Source organism: Microcaecilia unicolor, chromosome 10 (genome assembly GCF_901765095.1).
Source record: "Microcaecilia unicolor chromosome 10, aMicUni1.1, whole genome shotgun sequence".
NCBI lineage: Eukaryota > Metazoa > Chordata > Amphibia > Gymnophiona > Siphonopidae > Microcaecilia > Microcaecilia unicolor.
In genome coordinates this window covers 102,188,612-102,213,538 of record NC_044040.1, presented here as the reverse complement: position 1 = coordinate 102,213,538, position 24,927 = coordinate 102,188,612, and the positions used below count along the sequence as shown (strand labels likewise).

At 45.0% G+C, this 24,927-nt stretch overlaps 1 protein-coding gene across 1 annotated transcript in view; it reads right to left on the bottom strand.

Annotated features, from left to right (window-relative positions):
• Positions 1-24,927, bottom strand: part of NUP205 (nucleoporin 205) — a 1,281,456-nt gene that overhangs the window by 1,015,946 nt on the left and 240,583 nt on the right. The window lies entirely within an intron of this gene.

Below are 24,927 nucleotides of genomic sequence, written 5' to 3'. Positions count from 1 at the left end.
ATTTTCCGGATTTAATTTGTGATGTGCTATCTCTCACTGTTACCAATAACCTACCCTTCAATTATGGGCTGCTCATGTCTTTGTCAGTGGGCAAACTTACAAAATCAGCAAGGGATCAAATACTTATTTCCCCCACTGTACATGTTTAGTTCAGCAAGTCTCTCCTCATACGTCTTGTAACGCAAATCCCATAACATTCTCGTAGCTTTTCTTTGCACCGCTTCAATTCTTTTTACATCCTTAGCAAGATACGGCCTCCAAAACTGAACACAATACTCCAGGTGGGGCCTCACTAACGACTTATACAGGGGCATCAACACCCCCTTTCTTCTGCTGGTCACACCTCTCTCTATACAGCCTAACAACCTTCTAGCTACGGCCACTGCCTTGTCACACTGTTTCGTCGCCTTCAAATCCTCAGATACTATCACCCCAAGATCCCTCTCTCCGCCCGTACCTATCAGTCTCTCCACGCCTAACACATACGTCTCCCGTGGATTTCTAGTCCCTAAGTGCATCACTTTGCATTTCTTCGTATTGAATTTTAATTGCCAAACCTTAGACCACTCTTCTAGCTTCCTCAAATCATTTTTCATGTTTTCCACTCTGTTACAGATCTTAGTATCATCCGCAAATAGGCAAACTTTACCTTCTAACCCTTCGGCAATGTCACTCACAAATATATTGAACAGAATCGGCCCCAGCACCGATCCCTGAGGCATTCCACTACTCACCTTTCCTTCCTCCGAGCGAATTCCATTCACCACCACCCTCTGGCCTCTGTCCGTCAACCAGTTCCTAATCCAGTTCACCACTTCAGGTCCTATCTTCAGCCCATCCAGTTTATTTAAGAGCCTCCTGTGGGGAACCGTGTCAAAAGCTTTGCTGAAATCTAAGTAGATTACGTCCATAGCTCACCCCTGATTCAATTCTCCTGTCACCCAATCAAAGAACTCAATGAGATTCGTTTGGCATGATTTCCCTTTGGTAAAACCATGTTGTCTCGGATCTTGCAATTTATTTGCTTCCAGGAAATTCACTATCCTTTCCTTCAGCATCGCTTCCATTACTTTTCCAATAACCGAAGTGAGGCTTACCGGCCTGTAGTTTCTAGCTTCTTCCCTATCAATACTTTTGTGAAGAGGGACCACCTCTGCCATTCTCCAATCCCTCAGAACCTTTCCCGTCTGCAAGGATATATTAAACAAATCTTTAAGAGGACCCGCCAAAACCTCTCTGAGCTCCCTCAATCTCCTGGGGTGGATCCCCTCCGGTCCCATGGCTTTGTCCACCTTCAGCTTTTCAAGTTGGTGATACACACTTTCTTCCGTGAATGGTGCTCTATCCACTTCATTCTCATTTGTACTATTTCCAGTCCATCGCGGTCCTTCTCCAGGATTTTCTTCTGTGAAAACAGAACAAAAGTATCTATTTAGCAAATTTGCTTTTTCTTCATCATTTTCCACATAGCAGTTCGCAGTATCTTTTAGTATCACAATTCCCTTTTTAGTCATTCTCCTTTCACTAATATACCTAAAGAAATTTTTGTCACCCCTCCTTACATTTCTAGCCATTTGTTCTTCCGCTTGCGCTTTTGCCAGTCGTCTCTCTCTCTTGGCTTCTTTCAGTTTCATCCGGTATTCTTCCACGTGTTCCTTTTCTTGAGTTTTTCTGTATTTCTGGAACGCCAACTCTTTAGCCATTATTTTCTCAACCACTTGCTTGGAGAACCATATCGGTTTCCTTTTTCAATGGCTTTTATTTACTTTCCTTACATAAAGGTTCGTGGCCCTATTTATAGTTTCTTTCAGCCTGGATCATTGTCCTTCCATTTCTTGTACTTCCAGCCCATCATCTCCTTCCTCAGGTATTCCCCCATTTTACTAAAGTCAGCACGCTTGAAATTCAGGACTTTGAGTTTTGACTGGTCGCTCTCCACTTTAGCTGTTATATCAAACCAAACTGTTTGATGGTCACTGCTGCCCAGGTGGGCACCCACTCGGATATTTGACACGCTATCCCCATTTGTGAGCACCAGATCCAGTGTCGCTCCCTCCCTCGTGGGTTCCATCACCATTTGTCTGAGCAAAACACTTTGGAAAGCATCCACGATCCCTCTACTTCTTTCCGATTCCGCAGACGGAACCTTCCAATCTACATCCGGCAGATTGAAATCTCCCAGCAACAGCAACTCTCTCTTGCTTCCCAACTTTTGAATATCTGCGATCAGGTCTTTATCTAATTCCTCCAATTGTGTCGGAGGTCTGTAGACAACACCCACGTGGACAGAGGTTCTATCATCTCTTTTTAAGGTGATCCATATCGCTTCTTCCTTTCCCCAGGTCCCTATCCTTTCAGTCGCAGTGATATCATTCCTCACATACAGAGCTACTCCTCCACCTTTATGACCCTCTCTATCCTTTCTAAATAGATTATAGCCTGGTATGTTTGCATCCCATTCATGGGAACCATTGAGCCACGTCTCCGTGATTGCATCAACATCCAAGTCTGCCTCCAACATCAGGGCCTGAAGGACACTCAGTTTGGTTTTTTTTTATTACATTTGTACCCCACGCTTTCCCACTCATGGCAGGCTCAATGCGGCTTACATGGGGCAATGGAGGGTTAAGTGACTTGCCCAGAGTCACAAGGAGCTGCCTGTGCCTGAAGTGGGAATCAAACTCAGTTACTCAGTTCCCCAGGACAAAAGTCCACCACCCTAACCACTAGGCCACTCCTCCATCTATGCGGATGATGTGCAGCTACTCATAACCATTGAACCTGACTTACCTACAGCCTTGAATAAACTGATTACCTGTCTAACATCAATTCAAGAATGGGCTAAACACAACAAACCTTGCCTGACCCCAAGTAAAACCGAGTTTCTCTGGATCCCTAACACAGGTGGATACATACCTGAATATCAAAATCCATTTTGAAAAGTATGAATTCCCCCTCAAATCACAAGTCAGCAACCTTGGAATACAGTTAGATTGAACACTTACTCTGATTCCCCAAATCCAAGCAACCTTCAAGAGCTGCTTCTACTATTTGCGACAGCTATGCAGTCTTTCTCCTTACATCAAGAAAGTAAATCTTATCCCAATTGTGCATGCCATGGTAACATCAAGACTTGATTACTGCAATGCACTTATATAACGGTCTGACTCAGAATGCAGAAGACTCAGAGAAGGTTGAAAACAACGTGACCGCATCACATCATTTTTGCAAAAACTTCATTGGCTACCAGTACAACACAAGATAATCTCTACTTCAGGAAGCAGGTGAAAGCTTGGCTCTTCAACCAGGCCTTTAATGGAAGAAGTAACTAACTTGTTAGTCTCAATCACACACACAAGGAGTGACTCGGGCTGCACATACTTCAGCAGGATATGTTTATCCACTTCTACCCTAGCTGAGATAATATTTAACCATCTCTCTGACCTCATGTACAACTTTCTTCAAATCAATCACCTCACTTTCTAACTCTTCCTACTTTCTTACCCATCTATATGTTACAACTTTGCCTTCCCCTTCCCTATCAAATATAATGTTCTATTACGTATTGTGTTGACACTGCAAATAGTATACCATGTCATACTTTGTATTGTTAGTTGAATATGTTTACTGCTTTAATTGCCTATTGCTCATGTTTGATCTATTCCTACTGTACAACGCCTTGACTGAGTTCCTTCAAAAAGGCGGTAAATAAATCCTAATAAATTAATTCATAAATATCCAGTTTTCTTAAATCAAACTTTGTCAGTTGGAATGAAGAGTAATTGGAGAAGAGAAAGGAAACTGGTCAAGGCTGCTTGCTGCATACCTTCATTGCCCTTCATTTTCTGGTCTGTCTGTATTTTAGTACACTTAAAGATACTGTAAAATGCCCTTTATTCTATTCATCGTGAAAGGCTGTATAGCAAATGTTTAATCCTATATAATAATTCTCAGCTCCAACATTCTGAGGCTACCTGGAACTGTGGAAAACTCAAAAGTGGAGTAGATCATCCAACTGATTGGCTGCGACATGGATGACGTCACCAGCCCAACGCACAGCAACAAACCGCGACCCAGGCAGGGGGAGGAGTAGGGAAACACGCATAGCGTGTTTCCCTACTCCTCCCCCTGACTAGGAATCGCAGGCGGAGCATGTGGAGCAAGCGGAGCATGTGGAATTGCATCGAGAAGGGGGAATTGTGGGGAAAAGGCCACATCGAGGAGAAAGATACGGATGGGACACAGCCTGGGTGGAGACAGAGATGGATGAGGGCGCTCCGCAGCACAAAGAAAAGAGGGGCGAGGTAGCGACTCTCACCTGTACCTGGCGCTCTCACATCCACATAGGCGGCCAGCAGGACCCGGGCCGGTGCGCGCAGAAACTCACAGTGGCCATATCGGGAAGCGGTGGCTGTCTAGCTCCGAGCTGCAGGAACAATGCAGGGAAACTGGGAGGGGCGGGGCCACGGAGACCAAGGGACGGAACAAAGACAGGCTAGCAGAGGGTCACAGCTAAAGAAAAACCAGAGAGGGGCAGTGTACAGGAGACTAAAGGCGGAGAGAATGGGAGGGTCGGAGCCACATCGAGGGCAGAGGGGGTGGAGGCTAGGAAGCAACAGTGAGAGAAGAAGGGGTAAAATGAGAGACTGACCGACGGAGGGCAGAGCTAAAAACAAAACACAGCAAAAAGGAGGAGGGGGTGGAGCCAAGGATCTCTGATGCAGAGTGGAGTCAGGGGCGGAGCCAAAATAGAAAAAAGGGAGAAAAAAAAGAGGACGGGGTGGAGCCACGGGAGAACTGAAAACAGCGGGGTTGAGTCAGGGGCGGCGCTACAGGTCCCGAGTGAATGGAGGATGCGACATAGGACTGAAAATGACACAGCAGAAAAACATGGACCCTGAGAGATTAAGATTCTAACAGACTACAGTGAGTTCAAATCTGATATTGTCCTTTGTGAAAGATCAGAAAATGTAGTAGGATCATCGCCTAAATTCTGTCTAAAATCATTAAAAAAAATCTCTCCACATATAAAATACTCAAGTCACAACAATTAGTTCATGGGACCAGAGAGGGGGGAAGGGGGGTCCTCAAAGAGGAGGGAGGTGAGGACACTCACGGTCTCACATACTCGCACACACTCACTCTCTCTCTCACACACACTCACACAGACACACTCACAACCACTTCCACTCTGTAACACACACACTCTTGCACATTCACTCTCTCTCTCACACACAGTCACTCACAGAAACACTCTCTCAAACATACACACTCCAAGGGAAAACTTGCTACCGCCCGTGTCATTTGCGTTAAAAAAGTGCCTTTTTAACACAATGTGCCATGGACAAACAAGATCTTAATCACTCACACTCCCCTCCCACCCCCCTTAATACACAAACAAAAAAAAAAAACAAGATCTCAATCACTCACTAGACACACACACACATTCCTCTCAAACAACACCACAACATCACCCACAAACTCTGCCATGGTGAATCAAGATCTCTATCTCTTCCTCACACCCACACACTCCCCCCCCTAGCACCCACAATAAATACAAAAGCTGTAAAATGCAGAATCAGCATCTCTCACTCACTCACACCCACAACACAAAGAAAAAAAACACAGGAAACCAATACCTTGCATAATACAACATCAATTATTCATTACCATGACAACACATTTCTCCTAACAAACCCTTACAAAACAATAATTGCAGGAAGCCAATACCTTGCTAGCGCCCGTTTCATTGGTTTCAGAAATGGGCCTTTTTTACTAGTAAATAAATAAATTGGAAGGGGATCACATCTTCATGCTTCATAATTCTGAGTCATGTTTTTATGGTACTGCAATATTCTATAGTGTTTACACTAATTCCCATGTATGAGCTGTTAGCCAATTATACCTTTCTGCATACTAGCCATTTGACATTACCATGTCACAGCCAGCATTGAGATGTGTAACCATTTCCAGTTCTGTTTTCACAATCTGCATTTATGCTTTTTAACATGTCCCTTGCTGTGAACCTTCTTGTCTAATGCTGCAAATATTTATCTCCCATCCTTAGATTTAAGCTCACTTGTCCCTAACAAATCCTGTGTCCGGTTTTATCAATGTTTGGCTTCCAAACTAACATTCTGAATTTTCCACTTTATTTATACATTTCTTGCTTGTTTTTCCTTATTTGCTTATCAGACTAAAGAGGAGGTGCCTTTCCCTCTTGCTTTGCAAATTCTGTTATTTCAGTCTTACAATACAATACAGGTACTTATATTCCGCTGTTCTGTCCTCCGACAGCCTCGCACTAGTTTATAACGTGATCCTAAAATGTGTGTAATGCCTTTACTGCTATTCTCAGTTCCAAGGACTATCATTGCTGCAGTTTCTCACTGGAAAAATACATGAGCAATGCACTGTGGGTAATGTGTAAGAACTGTTACCACTGGTTGTGAGGCTGGTCACACCTTCCCTCTCTCTCCCTCTCTCTCTGCCAAGCTTGGCTCTTTTGTCTTCCTGTTCAGTCTTACTATCTGTCCTCAGAGGTCAGCCAGGTATGACCTTTCCCTCCTATCTCTAGGACTACCCCTTGCTATCCGATGGCAGGCTCTGTCCCCATTGGTCTCTATCTGCTCCTCCCTGTGTGAAGCCCCACCACTTCTTTGTCCTTTCAGCCACACGGGACTTCTTTCACCATTATAGCCAGGGACATGGAGCTAACACCATCTGGCTCCTCACAGCTCTGTCCTGCTGAGAACAACCTGTAAAGAACCTGGTATTTTTACCCTGCGAATATCTTCTTCCAAATGAGATATCGCACATTCCAGTCACCCAGCTTTGGACTATTTCTACCTGTTCAACTACCTTCCCCTCCCCCTGCAATACAACTACCTCTCTTCAGATCTCCACCTCCCACAACCTCCAGATTAAGAAGTCTCTGTATCCTGAACATCTATCTGTGAGTAAATTATCTGTGATTTATTCAATAAAAGAGACTTCATAAAATAATAGAGACTTCAGGTGATTGCTGTGCCAGGGTTATGCTCCATGATATTGGGGCTTCTAATTACCAAGCTCCAAGAGTCATGACATCCACATCTTACCAAAAAGGTTGAGAGCAGATAAAAAGAATTCCAAACAGAATCCCTGACATACAACAAATTTTAGCAAAAGCAGAAGTTATTGTAAAAATCTCTTTTTCTGAATCTAAGATAAGGCGGCCCAAGTCTTATTACAATTGGTAAAGAATTCCAAAAGCCTAACAGCCTGGTAAAGAAAAGAGGCAGTGTAGAATCTGCTACATAAGAACGTAGGTGTTGCTATACTGGGGCAGACTGAAGATCCATTAAGCCCAGCATCTTGCTTCCAACAGTGGCCAATCCAGGTTACAAGCACCTGGCAAAATCCCAAACAGTACTTTTATGCTTCTTATACTAGAAATAAGCAGTGGATTTTTCCCAAGTCCATCTTAATAATAGCTTATGGACTTTTCTTTTAGAAAGCTATCCAAACCTTTTTAAACCCCGCTGTTTTTACTACATTCTCTGTCAAATTCCAGAGTTTAATTACACGCTAAGAAATATTTTCTCTTTTTCGGTTTAAATTTGCAAGCCTCCTAGTCCTAGTATATTTGGAAAAAGTAAACAAGCGATTCACGTCTACCTGTTTCACTCCACTAATTATTTTATAGATCTCTACTATATCTCCCCTCAGCCGTCTTTTCTCCGCAGTTGTGCAGAATTCTGGCAGGCAAAATGGTCAGGTTAAAATCCAGAATTACTCCTAGTACTCGTAAAGAGGACACAATATCAAATCCAGCATCTTTGCCTGCATCAGCAGTCTAGTTGATTTGGGAAAAAAGCTATCCAACTTAAGGTCTCAAAAATCGCTGTGCACAATCAGTGCTTCTTAAACCCTTGTCAGTCGAGTGCTACTCAACTGCGTCACAACAATGAACTACTAAACAAAGCATGCAACAACAACAGACTAACAACGAAGCATGCTTTATTAGTTGCCAGTTAGTAGTCATTGTTGTTGCCATCAATCAGTGCTTGTCTAACACAGTTTAAGAAGCACTTACTGAGCACAGTGATTCTTGGGACCGTAAGTTTGATAGTTTTTTTCCAAATCAACCAGACCCCTGATGCAGGCACAGATGTTGAAACACGACCAGTGTCAGGACTCGTGAAGATCTACTTGCAGTCCCAGCCGTAGAGGTCCCTAGTGTTTTTTCTGTAGAGTGGACCGTGCAGGTCTTTGTCTGCCGTCGTCTACTATGTATCTGCAGAACAGCCATCCTGGACCAAGCTGATAACCATCACCATCTAGCCAGCTCAGTGTTCTTAATTAGCCAAGGGGAACCTTATTTACTGTCCACGTGCACAACTATACAAATAAGCATTGGGAGAAGCAGGGATTCGCTAAGTGTGGATCTCAACATCGGAGCAGGCATCAGAAGAGAACCCCCCCCCCCCCCCCTCATTTGCAATGCTAGCATTGGGTCTTCAAGTCCTTTAACATCAGAACTCTGCAGTGGTACTCTGGAGCTGCAGGGTTCAACTTAATGTGGACCTGTTAACGTCAGAGCAGGCATCGAGAGAGACCCCCTTTGTGATACTAACGTTGGGTCTAAGTCCTTTAACATCGGGACTCTGCCGAGGTAAGTGGCCCGTGGTCACATACCCACCCTGCCCCTTTGGAGCCCTTTCGGAGCAAGAGCTGCCAGAAGCGTGTCTTTCCAATGATGGGTAAGAAGTCCAGAGCTCTCAAGGTGGAAGTGCTAGACCATATGTGGTTCATGGTCTGATGAATAAACATTTGACTTCAACACATCACTGACATTCCCAGCAGCGCTGCATGTTTCCCTTCCTGATGAGGCTTCTTTCACCTCTGTAGAATGTACTCCACCTCCTCAACCAGGTAGATCTTCCTCTGTTGGCAATCACCCCTCTCCGGTGGGTGAAGCCCGACTATTGGCTGGTATTGTTGAAGAATCTTCTGTAGAGGCTGCGGTGCAGGGTGCTAGTTCTCCCTTAACTATGCCTGTTCAAATTTCCTTTGATTTACCCCAGGAAGGTGATACATGTACTGATAAGAGGGTTCCATTGCATGATATATGGCAAGTGGTAAAGAGAATTTAACATTTGGTACAAATTTCCTCAAGAGAGTATAGCTAAGATACAAGAGCTGCATCAGAGAATTGTAAAAGTAAACAGATTTTCCAAAGACTGATCAACAATTGACTACTTTACAATATACAGTTGTTTCCGCTCTTAAAGATAGCAACCCGGCCCATTTATATGGGCATAAGTAAAGGAAATGCAATCTGTTAGCCAATTGGAAATGGTGCTTTTTCCAACAGCAACGCCCCTTCTATTGGGATCAAAGGAAACAAACATTTGGCGGACTGTCTGAAGGGGCTTATCCACTCCACATAAAAGGCCAATGCTCTCTTGCAGTCCAAGGTGTGCAACTGACGTTCAGCAGGGCGGGTATGAGGGCGGGGAAAAATGTTGGCAAGACAACTGACTGATTCAGATGTAACTCCGACACAACCTTCATCAAGAACTTAGAGTGAGTACAAAGGACTACTCTGTTGTAATCAAACTTGAGATAAAGAGCATGCACTTGAAGCTCACTGACTCTACGAGCTGAAGTAACTGCCACCAAGAAAATGACCTTCCAGGTCAAGTACTTCAGATGGCAGGAATTCAGTGGCTCAAAAGGAGGCTTCATCAGCTGGGTGAGAATGACGTTGAGATCCCATGACACAGATGGAGGTTTGACATGGGGCTTTGACAAAAGCAAACCTCTCATGAAGCAAACAACTAAAGGCTGTCCAGAGATACGCTTACTTTCTGCACGGCAATGATAAGCACTAATCGTGCTAAAATGAACCCTTACTGAGTTGGTTTTAAGACCAGACTCTGATAAGTGTAGAAGGTATTCAAGCAGGGTCTGTGTAGGACAAGCGCGAGGATCTAAGGCCTTGCTATCACACCAGATGGCAAACCTCCTCCATTTGCAAGAGTAACACCGCTTCATGGAATCTTTCCTGGAAGCAAGTAAGACTCGGGAGACACCCTCAGAGAGACCCAAGCAAGCGAATTCTACGCTCTCAACATCCAGGACGTGAGAGCCAGAGACTGGAGGTTGGGATGCAGAAGTGCCACCTCGTTCTGAGTGATGAGGGTTGGAAAACACTCCAATCTCCAGGGTTCTTCAGAGGACAACTCCAGAAGAAGAGGGAACCAAATCTGACGCGCCAGAAGGGAGCTATCAGAATCATGGTTCCGCAGTCTTGCTTGAGTTTCAACAAAGTCTTCCCCACCAGAGGTATAGGAGGATATGCATACAGAAGGCCCTTCCCCCAATGAAGGAGAAAGGCATCTGACGCTACTCTGTCATAGGCCTTAAGTCTGGAACAGAACTGAGGGACCTTGTGATTGATCTGGGTGGCAAAAAGACCCACTGAGGGGGTGCCCCACTCTCAGAAGATCTTACAAACCACGCCCGAGCTGAGCGACCACTCATGAGGTTGCATAATCCTGCTCAACCTGTCAGCCAGACTGTTCTTTACGCCTGCCAGATACGTAGCTTAGAGAAACATACCATGTCAGCAAGCCCAAAGCCACATTTGGACAGCTTCCCGACAGAGGGGGCGAGAACCAGTGCCCCCTTGCTTGTTGATGTAATACATCGCAACTTGATTGTCTGTCTGAATTTGGATGACATGATTGGACAGTCGATCTCTGAAAGCCTTTAGAGCGTTCCAGACTGCTCGCAACTCCAGAAGATTGATCTGAAGACCTGTTTCCTGGAGGGACCAAACACCTTGAGTGTACAGCCCATCGGCATGGACTCCCCACCCCAGGAGGGATGTATCCTTTGTCAGCATGGTTTGAGGCTGAGGAATTTGAAAAGGACGTCTCATGGTCAAATTGGATCGAATTGTCCACCATTGAAGGGAAATTGTGAAAATCGGTGGAAAGCTGGATTGCATCCTCTAGATCCCCTGCAGCTTGATACCACTAGGAAGCTAGGGTCTATTTAGCTAATCTCATGTAAAGGAGAGACATGGGTGTCACATGAACTGTGGAGGCCATGTGGCCTAGAAGTCTCAACATCTGCTGAGCTGTGATCTGCTGAGAAGCTCTGGCCATAGAAACTAGAGACAGAAGATTGTCTGCACTCTCCTCGGAAAGATAGGCATGAGCCGTCTGAGTCCAGCAGAGCTCCTATGAATTATAGTTTTTGAACTGGAAGAAGATGGGACTTTCGGTAATTTATAACAAACCCGAGGAGCTCCAAGAGATGAATAGTCATCTGCATGGACTGTAGAGCCCCCGCTTCTAAGGTGTCCTTCACCAGCCAATAGTCCAGATAAGGGAAGACATGCACTCCCGGTCTGCGTAGCAACGCTGTGACAACCGCCAGGCATTTTGTAAAGACCCTGGGCGCAGACGCCAGACCAAAGGGCAGCACACATTACTGGAAGTGCTGCATTCCCAGACGGAATCGAAGATACTGCCTGTGAGCTGAACGTATCGGGATGTGAATATAAGCATCCTTTAAGTCCAGAGAGCAGAGCCAATCATTTTCCTGAATCATGGGAAGAAGGGTGCCCAGAGAAACCATCCGGAACTTCTCTCGGAGCAGAAATTTGTTCAGGGCCTTTAGATCTAGGATGGGACGCATCCTCCCTGTTTTCTTTTGCACAAGGAAGTACCTGGAATAGAATCCCAGCCCTTCTTGCCCTGGTGGAACGGGCTCGACCACATTGGTGCTGAGAAGGGCGGAGAGCTCCTCTACAAAGTACCTGCCTGTGCTGGAAGCTGAAGGACCGAGCTCCCGGTGGGCAATTTGGAGGTTTGAAGATCAAATTGAGGGAGTATCCTAGCCGGACTATTTAATGAACCCACCGATCGGAGGTTATGAGAGGCCACCTTTGGTGAAAAAGTTTTAACCTCCCTCCAACTGGCAGATCGTCCGGCACTGACACTTTTATGGCGGCTATGCTCAACTGGAGTCAGTCAAAAGCCCGTCCATTGCTTTTTCTGGGGAGCCACAGGGGCCTGCTTTGGCGCACGCTGTTGACGTGAACGAGCGTGCTGGGGCTGAGCCTGAGAAGGCTGTCGAGAAGGAGGATTGTACCTACACCTATTATATGCATAGAGGGCACTCCTCCTTCCCCAGAAAAAACGTCTACCAGTTAAGGTAGATGCAGAAGGCGCTCGGCGGGAGAGATTGTCCATAGCAGTTTCCCGCTGCATAATCTGATCTACCACTTGCTCGACTTTCTCGCAAAAAACGTTATCCCCCTGGCAAGGGACATCCGAAATCCGCTGCTGGATTCGATTGTCCAGGTCAGAGGCAGGCAGCCATGAGAGTCTGCGCATCACTATACCCTGGGCATCGGTTCTGGATACAACATCAAAAGAATCGTAAGCACCCCTGGACAGGAATTTACGACACGCCTTCTGCTGCCTGACCACCTCCTGAAAAGGCCTGGCCTGCTGCGGAGGGAGCTTATCAACCAAGTCTGCCAGTTGCTTCACTGTGTTCCTCAAGTGAATGTTCGTGTAGAGCTGGTAAGACTGAATTTTGGCCATTAGCATAGAGGACTGGTAGGCCTCTCTTCCAAAAGAGACCAGAGTTCTAGATTCCCTCCCCGGGGGCGCAGAAGCAAAAACTATAGAACACTTGGCTCTCTTGAGAGCGGAATCCACAACCATAGAGTCGTGAGGTAACTGCGACTTCATCAACTCAGGTTCTCCGTGAATACAATATTGGGACTCAGCTTTTTTGGGGATGGTGGGATTACTTAATAGTTTCATCCAGTTCCTGAGCAATGTCTCTTTTTTTTTTAATTTATAGAAGTCTTTATTCAACATTGTTAATCAAACACAGACATTAAACATCTCTGCAAAATACAAATGGAATATATAATTCTGCTACCATCCCAGCTCTAATGGAGATTGCGTATCAAACAATTCAGCTAACAATATAACATTATCATATCCAAAACTTAATATACTTCAAACATTTTTGGTTTCACATATTAACATTCCCCCCTATTGATCCTAATCCCCTCCCCTTATCAATCTCTACCCCTCCATCCCACCCTCCCTCCCGTCTTCCCAGTCTTCCATCCAATATATTCTTTAATACAAACACTTATTCAAAAAGGGGTCCCAAATTCTCTGCCATTTAGGCAGTATTTTTCTCTTCAGAGCCGTCAATCTCTCCATTTCACAAATGTATCTGACCTTGGTTATCCATCTCACCAGTGGAGGAACCAACGGGGATTTCCAGCTTTGCGCTAGGTTCACTCGGTCAGCATTCAGAGAGGCGCGCACAAGAAGCCACTGGTCTGATGTAAGACCCTCTGGTCGCCCCCCCAAAAAGAAAATCGAGGGATGCCACTGCACAAACCTACCAATTCATACCTGAAGGCGCGCCTGAGCAATGTCTCTTTAAGGACATTATGCAAAGGGACTGTGGATGACTCCTTAGGTGGAGGAGGATAGTCAAGGACCTTGAGCATCTCAGTCCTGGGCTCATCCTCAGATACGACTGGGAAGGGAATAGCCACAGACATTTCCCTGACAAATGAAGAGAAAGAAAGACTCTCCGAGGGGAGAAAGCTTTCTTTCTGGTGAAGGCGTAGGGTTAGAGGGAAGACCACAAGACTCCTCAGAAGAAAAATATTTGGGATCCTCCTCTTCACCCCACAAGGCATCCTCCTCGCTGTTGGACAAGAGTTCCCTGACTGCAGTCTGAAACCGGGCCCGTCTCAACGCCGAGGAACCACGTCTTTGATGACGATGTCAAGAACTCAACTCCTGTACCGGCGGCGATGAAGCTCCCTCCAGCGATATCGACGGGGAGTCGACCAGGGTGGCAACTGAGGCCGATGCTGCAGGCAGCGCCGGCGTCCGAGACCTCACCACAGGCAAAGAGCCAGCTGCTGCTTCCATCAACGGCACGAAGTGCGCAAGCACCCCCGGTACCGGAGCAGGCTGACGCAGCAGCCCTTGCAGAAGGCCCGGAAGAATGGATCAGATGCGCTCGTCCAGAGTCGCTGTCGAGAAAGGCTGTGGGGGGTCGGTGCAGGAGTGGGTGTCAAAACTCATGGAGGCTGAGGAGGCGGTACTGGGCTGTCAGGAGACTGACGCAACGACACTTGTATGGAGAGTGAGCGGTCCCCCTGGCGTCGACGCTTCACGGATGCCGAGTCCTTCTACGCCTCAGAGCTTCCGGTACCGTGTCTTAAAGGAGACCGATGACGATGCTTCTTCGCCTTCGCTTGATGCACGTCATCGATACTCCTCGGTACCGACGAAGAGGACGTGGAATCCACACGCCTCCTCGGGGTCGGGTCCGAGAGTGGTCGGTCCCCATGGGCCTGTCCAGCAGGAGTCTTCGAGACAGGTGACCCACTCGAAGGATCACTGCTCCCAGCGTGTGATGGTCCCCAGACAGCCATTACCTGCGCTCCCAAATTCGATGCCATCCCCGGTGCTGATATCGACGACGACAACCTCGGTACCGCTGTCGACGTTGACGAACCGGACGAAGCTCTTAAAAGTCGGTCCTGAAGAGCTTGTCTCGACGCCTGTGTCCGCTTTTTCAAGCTAAGACACAAACTTAAATACGTCTGGGCGATGGTCGGGCCCAAGGCACTGAAGACACCACACGTGGGGGTCGGTACCTGAGATGTCCGGTTGCAACGAGAACACTTCTTGAAGCCGCTGGGAGTCCTCCATGACATGGACAGAAAAATAGTGGCGGCGAAGTCAAAATCTGCAATTGTGCCAAGAAAAACGGCACAAAAATGAGAAGCGTGTATGCGCGGCCTAAGAAAGCCGTGGCGAAAACGAAAGAAAACTTAAGGGACCAAAACTAAGAAATAAAGGATCCTTTTTTTTTTTTTAACTGGATATACTAATAAGGAAAGCAAAAAGGGAAAGAAAAAAATCACAAAAGAACGCTAAAAATCGAAGGCTCTTTCACTGGGCTGTGGAGGTACACCGACAAATAGCCACCCTTTACCGCGGAAAAAGAAAGAACTGATCGGGGCTCTCATGCGACGGGTGGGAAAATGGCCGCGCTTGCGCGCTCAAAGGTTCTAGCAAGCTTTCTGTTGCTAGGAAGATTTCCATTCCTGAGGCAGCTGTGGACGTCACCCAGTCATAAGAAGAATCAGCCTGCTTGTCCTCGGAGAAATCTATTACCGAAAAGTATCATCTTATTTTCTTTTCTCTGTTTTGTTTCTATTTATTACCTTTTAATTATCAATAAATTGTAATATAGTTCCAGAACCTGGTCCTTGTCTGTCCTATTACCAGAATCTGAGGGACAAAGGCACAAATTATCCTCTAGACGTGAGATAGCCTATAAAAATATAAAAAGCACATTTTAACAACAAATCTCCATAGACTTTTCCACTTAGTTTTAAAAGCCTTGTACCACAGCATTAACAGATAGAATCTAACAGGCACTGCAGTATCTAGTTTAGTCTTCCCACCCCTAGGACAACTCTTCATTTATAGTCAGTTATTGTAATTAGGATAACAAGCAAGGAGTGCTCTTACAGAGTTTTAAATATATTTCATTGACTTCCGGTGGAGCCGGGCAGCAAGATGGCCGCTGCTCAGTGAGCTCCGTCAAGCCAGAGCCACAGCCCCGCTGAAATGGCGAAAAACATGCAACAAAACTAAAAATCAGCAGCGCTGAAACTCCAGATCCCGCGGGCAAGGCAGTCACTGAACACCAACAGCCTGAACGCTGGCAGCGAAAGAACCACAACACGAAAGCCGGATTCCAAGATGGTGCAGGAACAATGAGTGACGGCGCAACCCCAAAAGACAAGTAGCACTGTGAGTGGCGAGAGATTGGAGGGGGCACCTGAGCGAGAGCCAAGGTGGAGGACGAACGAACCGAGAGACAGATGAACTGTTTACTTTCCCTCGCTTCTCCCTGAGTGTTGAGGCCCGAGAACAAGGGTCCTGTGCCGGGGAGCGCCCGAAGACTAGCGGACGGCCAATAGAGGAACATACCTGAGCCAGCAGAAGGAGCGAAGCCAATTTGGTGGCCGATCAGGGGGCCTAGAAGAGGGGAGCCCCGGATAAGGATAACGCCGAATGGGCGGCACGGAACAATAATAGGGTGCACTACATAAAGCAAGTTTGGGCTTAAAGTCTTTACCTCGCAGCACAGCAAAATCCCTCCTGTAAGTAGCTGAGGTGGCTCATGAGACAGAGGAGCTAAACAGTGAGCGCTACACGGCGCAGGAAGGCCGCAGCAATATATAAACTGTTCAAACAAAGGACTCAAAGTGGAACATACTCTCGGCACTAATTAGCTGGGTGCTGGGACAGATTAAGGGTAAGGCTTGCGCAACTTATGGAGCCTTTCTTGCGGCCCATGCAACCCGCAGAGGAACAAAATTTGACAAATGGAAAATCTCACCCCTCAAACCAGGTGTAAAGATGCAGGAGGGAAAGCAGGAAGAAGAGGGGGAGTTCAGTGAAAAACAGTTAGCGCAAATCACGATGGCTGTCTGCGCAGCCTTAAACCCAAGATTAGATCTGCTGGCGAGTCAACTAAAAAGAAACTTCCAGGGTTGGCACTGAAAAGAGACTGGGAGAAATGGAACAACGGATGTCGACCGTGGAAGACGAAAGGTCGCAGAACGAGCAAGAACTTTCCCGATTGAGGGAACAACTGAAGGCACAGCAAGACAAAATGGAGGGGCTTCCCTGAGCCCCGTGAAACGAGTTGCTCCACCCCAGCCTGGAGGGGAGTTGCTGGCAGCTCTAGCAGGGAGGGAAGCCGAGGGGGCTCAGCTTGATCTGTTTGAGGGAGTGTCTGCAGTGGCGGAGGCTGAATCCCAGCGCCGAGAACTACTGCTACAATAAGCTTCAAGGGTATTGCCCCAGGACATAGTTTCTAAACTTGCTCGTGTTGAAGATCAACCTCACTCTTCTCCAGCCATTAGTGGTGTGAATAGACCAGCAACTGTGACATTAGAGTCACTATGGGACATGGTTTACAGCATTCACACTTCTATGCAAACTACTTTAAAAAAAGAATACTTCTGATATAAAGACTCTTTCTGAGACTGCCCTGCTTCAGGCGCAAAAGACTGCACAGCAAACCTTAGATTTGGAGACTGTGAACACTAAAATTCAAGAAATGGGATCTGTAGAAACGGCTTTGGTTAAGGATAATAATTTCCTACATAAAAGATTGGAGTACCTGGAAAACCAGGCTAGAAGACAACCTCAGGTTTCTTAACTTTCCCAAATCGCCTTTAATTTCCCCTTTGGATATGGTTAAAAAATATATGATTGATATTCTTGGAATGGATAAGCACTCACTGCCTCCCCTTACTTGGGCTTATTACATCAGGAGTGGTGGAAGAAAATCCCCCGATAGCAGGGGAAGGAATGGATCTTATTTCTTTCCTTGAAACTTCATTGGAGATAATTACTCAGAGGTTGACTCTGCTTGTTACTTTTGTGCTGGAGCCTGATAGGAATGCTGTATTAAGGCTTTCCTTGAGACACTTAGAAAATCTGTTTTTGGGCTCAAAAATTTGTATTTTTCCTGATCTCTCAAGGCCTACACAGATGAGACGGAGGGCCTTTTTGGAACTCCGCCCTAGGGTGGTGGCACTAGGAGCAACTTTTATATTACGTTTTCCTTGTTATTGTAATGTAATGCTTGAGGGTAAACAGTTTCAATTTGTAGACCCAAAACAGTTAAAATAATTTCTAGGTGCTAGAGTGGAATTGAATGTTGTGTGCCCTCCCTAAATGCAGGCTAGGGTCTGAACCAGAGGTTGTAACCATTAGTTCGTAATTATTGCTATATGTTTTATTTTTAAATTCTAAATTCTTGGATTCCAAATTTCCTAAACTTGTGGACAGAAAAGATATTTCCTTTTATTTTTTTTTTTTGCCTCTTGTATAAATGTCGATTGCATACTCACGTATTGTGATATATTGAAATATATGAATAAAGAAATATTAAAAAAAAAAAAAAAAAGACACACTGGAGGATATGGAAAATAGGAGCAAGAAGATGTAATCTGAGGCTCGTGGGAATACTGGAAAACATTTTGGAACAATCCCTAGGAACTATCTTAGAACAGTGGCTGAAAAAAGAGCTGGCCTTATCAGACAGCTATGGAACGCTATGTATAGAGCGTGCCCACAGGTTGGGCAGGCGAACACAAGGTCAGCTGCGGCCGAGGATTGTTATCATTAAAATCTTGAACTACCTTACATAACATAGTAACATAGTAGATGACGGCAGAAAAAGACCTGCACGGTCCACCCAGTCTGCCCAACAAGATAAACTCACATGTGCCATTTTTTGTGTATACCTTACCTTGATTTGTACCTGTCTTTTTCAGGGCACAGACCGTATAAAGTCTGCCCAGCACTATCCCCGCCTCCCAACCACCAGCCCAGCCTCCCACCACCAGCTCTGGCACAGACCGTATAAGTCTGCCCAGCACTATCCCCACCTCCCAACCACCAGCCCTGCCTCCCACCACCGGCTAAGCTTCTGGGGCAGCAAACTGAAGAGTAGCAAATCTCCTGGACCAGATAGTATTCATCCTAGAGTACTGATAGAACTAAAAAATGAGCTTGCGGAGCTACTGTTAGTGATATGCAATTTATCCTTAAACTCAAGTGTGGTACCGGAAGATTGGAGGGTGGCCAATCTAACACCCATTTTAAAAAAGGTTCCAGGGGAGATCCTACTACTACTACTATTTAGCATTTTTATAGACCGGTGAGTCTGACGTCAGTGCCAGCCAAAATGGTAGAGGCTATTATCAAAATCAAAATTACAGAGCAAGGACATGGATTACTGAGACCAAGTCAGCATGGCTTTTGTGTGGGGAAATCTTGCCTGACCAATTTACTTCAATTCTTTCAAGGAGTAAACAAACATGTGGACAAAGGGGAGCCAGTTGATATTGTGTATCTGGATTTTCAAAAGGCGTTTGACAAGGTACCTCATGAAAGGCTACAGAGGAAATTGGAGGGTCATGGGAAAGGAGGAAATGTCCTATTGTGGATTAAAAACTGGATGAACGATAGGAAACAGAGAGTGGGGTTAAATTGGCAGTATTCACAATGGAGAAGGGTAGTTAGTGGGGTTCCTCAGGGGTCCGTGTTAGGACCGCTGCTTTTTAATATATTTATAAATGATTTAGAGATGGGAGTAACTAGCGATGTAGTTAAATTTGCTGATGACACAAAGTTATTCAAATCCGTTAACTCACGACAGGATTGTGAAAAATTACAGAAGGACCTTACGAGACTGAGAGACTGGGCGGTTAAATGGCAGGTGACGTTTAATGTGAGCAAGGGCAAAGTGATGCATGTGGGAAAAAAGAACCCGAATTATAGCTACGTCATGCAAGGTTCCACATTAGGAGTTACAGACCAAGAAAGGGATCTGGGTGTCGTCGTCGATAATACACTGAAACCTTCTGCTCAGCGTGCTGCTGTGGCTCGGAAAGCGAATAGAATGTTGGGTATTATTAGGAAAACAGGTGTGAGGATGTTATAATGTCGCTGTATCGTTCCATGGTGCGACCGCACCTTCAGTACTGTGTTCAATTCTGGTCGCCGCATCTCAAGAAAGATATAGTGGACTTGGAAAAGGTGCAGCGAAGGGCGACTAAAATGATAGTGGGGATGGGACGATTTCCCTATGAAGAAAGACTAAGGAGGCTAGGGCTTTTCAGCTTGGAGAAGAGACAGCTGAGGGGAGACATGATACAGGTATATAAAAAAATGAGTGGAGTGGAACAGGTGGATGTGAAGCGTCTGTTCACGCTTTCCAAAAATACTAGGACTAGGGGGCATGCGATGAAACTACAATGTAGTAAACTTAAAACAAATCGGAGAAAATGTTTCTTCACCCAACGCATCTGGAATTCGTTGCCGGAGAACGTGGTGAAGGTGGTTAGCTTGGCAGAGTTTAAAAAGGGGTTAGACTGTTTCCTAAAGGACAAGTCCATAAACCGCTACTAAATGGACTTGGGAAAAATCCACAATTCCAGGAATAACATGTATAGAATGTTTGTACGTTTGGGAAGCTTGCCAGGTGCCCTTGGCCTGGATTGGCCGCTGTCGTGGACAGGATGCTGGGCTCGATGGACCCTTGGTCTTTTTCCAGTGTGGCATTACTTATGCACTTATATATATATTTAATTTATTTATTTATAATTTCAACATTAAATTACAAGCATTAAATCTTGTTGCAGAAAAACAGAGCGCATACGATAAACATTAGGAAATAAGTAAGTTAACCTCTCTTAAAATTTGAGAGAAGGCTAAAGAAAATATAACTCATTCTTAGACCACCTAATCAGACTAGTAGGGAGCGTTAAGTATCACTGGTGGAATAAAAATAAGAAGAAAAACATCTTAACATAGAAGGTCTGGTTAACTTCACGTAAATTATATCTCAATCCAGATTTTCTTAATAATCAGGGACTATCTGGTCACTTTTTTCATTTCTAGAAAAACTTTCAGCTGCTCTGGTTCAAAAAAGACATTTTTTATCCAGGTAATTTACCAAACATTTACAAATATAAAACAGAATAAATCTTGCCCCCAACAATCGTGTCTCTTCTCTAATAAGAGCCAGGAAAGCTTTTCTTCTATCCTGTGTGGTTTTCACCACATCTGGGTAGATCCATATTCTATCTCCAAGAAAAGATTTTGTGGAATTTTTAAAGAACATTTTCAAAATGGAGTTTTCATCTTGTTCAAAGACCAACGAAACAAGTAATTTTTTCCTTTCAGAGATCTCAGTAGCAGATTGTTCTAGAAGAGCAGTTAAATTTTGTAATCCCTGTACTTCCTTCAATTTCTCCCCATGTTTTAAATCAGGTAAATAATATATTTTGTTGACTGGGGGAATTAAATCTGGGGAGTATTGAAGGTTTTCAGTCAAATATTTTTTAAACATAGCCATCGCATTCATTTCTGAAGAAGTTGGAAAATTCAGCAACCTTAGATTCAAACGCCTGTTGTAGTTTTGAAACTGCTCTATCTTTCGATGTATCATGAATTTATCTTTTACTAGCAAGTTCGTTTTTACTTTTAGAGTAGAAAGATCTTATTGATCAGCACCATTAGTTTTTTCAGATTCTTTTTTAAAAGTCTCTAATGCGGATGTTAAAGAGTCCAATTTACTCACGATTGGAGCAACTGTAGCAGTCAGCATCTGTATCGCTTTCCAGATGGAATCTAAAGTTACTTCCTCGGGAACTTTTAGTTCAACTTTGTTTAATTCTCCCAGCTTCTCAGCTTGGGCTCTGGTAACAAGACCTCTTATTGTGCCATCTTCGGACGTCTCCAGGAAGTCTAGCCCTCTTCTGAGACCTGTGGGCAAGGCGGGGATTAACCTCCGGTGAGGATAATGATGTTTCTATTCCCTGTGAGAAAGACGATCCACCAACGTCTCCCACTGCGGGAATTTGACTCAAACCGGTCTGTCGTAGAGTACTAGTGGTATATCTGTCGAGCGTCGTCTGAAGTAGAGCAGTTTCCGAGTTTCTCACCGATAAGCCCTTGACTACTCCTTTCCGCTTGGTATGCGGCATATTTAGAGAGGAAAAAACAGCTTCTTTACTCCATCGGAGAAAATCTCAACCACCAGGGAAAGATTCAGAGATGCTACAGAGCGTCCACCAGTCAGTACGCCATCTTGGCACGCCCCACAAGGGTTTTCAGCCTGCAACTGCTTCTCTCCATGTACTTATATAACCAATCAGTAAAAGTAATTATATGACACAAATGCGCCTACAGGATGAATTTCTTCTGGAGATTTCTTTCTTTTTTTTGTTACATTTGTACCCCGCGCTTTCCCACTCATGGCAGGCTCAATGCAGCTTACATGGGGCAATGGAGGGTTAAGTGACTTGCCCAGAGTTACAAGGAGCTGCCTGTGCCTGAAGTGGGAATTGAACTCAGTTCCTCAGTTCCCCAGGACCAAAGTCCACCACCCTAACCACTAGACCACTCCCCTCCACTCCACTTCCTACAGTGTCATAAAGAACAATTGAAATATGGGGTTTTTTAACCATATCAATTGATATTTTTGAGAGTCAAGGAGACCCGAGGAATAAACCTAGCTCATAGTTTTATGGAGGTTTATACTTAAGGAACAGGATAAACTACATAAATGATTTAAACTACTACAAAGTTTTACCACATAGAGAAAATGACGGCAGATGAAGGCCATATAGCTATCCAGTCTGTCCATCTATCATCATCCTATCTTTCTCTCCCTAAGAGATCCTAGTGCCTGTCCCATGCTTTCTTGAATTCAGAGGCAGACTTGTCTCCACCACATCCATTAGGACTTGTGTTCCACACATTCACCAGTCTTTCTGTAAAGTAGTATTTTCCTAGATTACTCCTGAATCTAATCCCCTTTTACCTACATCTGATACCCTCTCATTCCAGACCTTCCTTTTAATTGTAAGAGAAATATTTAAATACTTTCATAGCGTGTACAAAAGGTATCTATCATACCTCCCCTCTCCAGCCTTTCTTCCAAACTACATAAATTGAGATTTTTAAGTCTGTCCCCAAACACTTTATAACAAAACCCATTGACAATTTTAATACCCACCTTCTGGACAGACTCAATCCTATTTTTATCTTTATGAAGATGCGATTTCCAGAATTGTCATAGTAATCTAAATGGGACCTCTGAGCCCTACAGTGGGGGAAATAAGTATTTGATCCCTTGCTGATTTTGTAAGTTTGCCCACTGACAAAGACATGAGCAGCCCATAATTGAAGGGTAGGTTATTGGTAACAGTGAGAGATAGCACATCACAAATTAAATCCGGAAAATCACATTGTGGAAAGTATATGAATTTATTTGCATTCTGCAGAGGGAAATAAGTATTTAATCCCTCTGGCAAACAAGACCTAATACTTGGTGGCAAAACCCTTGTTGGCAAGCACAGCGGTCAGACGTCTTCTGTAGTTGATGATGAGGTTTGCACACATGTCAGGAGGAATTTTGGTCCACTCCTCTTTGCAGATCATCTCTAAATCATTAAGAGTTCTGGGCTGTCGCTTGGCAACTCGCAGCTTCAGCTCCCTCCATAAGTTTTCAATGGGATTAAGGTCTGGTGACTGGCTAGGCCACTCCATGACCCTAATGTGCTTCTTCCTGAGCCACTCCTTTGTTGCCTTGGCTGTATGTTTTGGGTCATTGTCGTGCTGGAAGACCCAGCCACGACCCATTTTTAAGGCCCTGGCGGAGGGAAGGAGGTTGTCACTCAGAATTGTACGGTACATGGCCCCATCCATTCTCCCATTGATGCGGTGAAGTAGTCCTGTGCCCTTAGCAGAGAAACACCCCCAAAACATAACATTTCCACCTCCATGCTTGACAGTGGGGACGGTGTTCTTTGGGTCATAGGCAGCATTTCTCTTCCTCCAAACACGGCGAGTTGAGTTCATGCCAAAGAGCTCAATTTTTGTCTCATCTGACCACAGCACCTTCTCCCAATCACTCTCGGCATCATCCAGGTGTTCACTGGCAAACTTCAGACGGGCCGTCACATGTGCCTTCCGGAGCAGGGGGACCTTGCGGGCACTGCAGGATTGCAATCCGTTATGTCGTAATGTGTTACCAATGGTTTTCGTGGTGACAGTGGTCCCAGCTGCCTTGAGATCATTGACAAGTTCCCCCCTTGTAGTTGTAGGCTGATTTCTAACCTTCCTCATGATCAAGGATACCCCACGAGGTGAGATTTTGCGTGGAGCCCCAGATCTTTGTCGATTGACAGTCATTTTGTACTTCTTCCATTTTCTTACTATGGCACCAACAGTTGTCTCCTTCTCGCCCAGCGTCTTACTGATGGTTTTGTAGCCCATTCCAGCCTTGTGCAGGTGTATGATCTTGTCCCTGACATCCTTAGACAGCTCCTTGCTCTTGGCCATTTTGTAGAGGTTAGAGTCTGACTGATTCACTGAGTCTGTGGACAGGTGTCTTTCATACAGGTGACCATTGCCGACAGCTGTCTGTCATGCAGGTAACGAGTTGATTTGGAGCATCTACCTGGTCTGTAGGGGCCAGATCTCTTACTGGTTGGTGGGGGATCAAATACTTATTTCCCTCTGCAGAATGCAAATAAATTCATATACTTTCCACAATGTGATTTTCCGGATTTAATTTGTGATGTGCTATCTCTCACTGTTACCAATAACCTACCCTTCAATTATGGGCTGCTCATGTCTTTGTCAGTGGGCAAACTTACAAAATCAGCAAGGGATCAAATACTTATTTCCCCCACTGTATATGGAGGTACTATCATCTCCCTATTCCTGCAGGCCACTCTTCTCTCTATGCACCCAACCATCCTTCTGGTTTTTGCTTTCACCTTTTATACTTGTTTGGCCACCTTAAGTTTATCAGATACGATCACCCCTATGTCCCACTCTTCTTTCATGCACCAAAGTACTTCACTCCCTATATTGTGTACCTCAATTTTTACAGGCCAAATGCATTAACCTAACGTTACTTAGTATTAAATCCTTGCTGCCAAATTTTAAACTATTCTTCAAGTTTCACTATATCCCTCCTCAAACTAGCCACAAAATCAGGGGGGTCTACTTTATTAAAGAGTTTGGTGTCATCCTCAGATAAGCAAACCTTACCAGACCTCCTGCAATACTGCTCACAAAAATGTTACAAAGAGCCAAACAAAGAATCAATCCATGCAGCACAACACTAGTAAAAACCTTTTCCTCAGCATGAAATCCATTTATCACTACTCTAAGTCGTCTGCCATTCAGCCAGTTTCTAATACAATCACTTTCGAGTCCATACCACAGGAATTCAGTTTATCATCAGTCACCTAGCCCT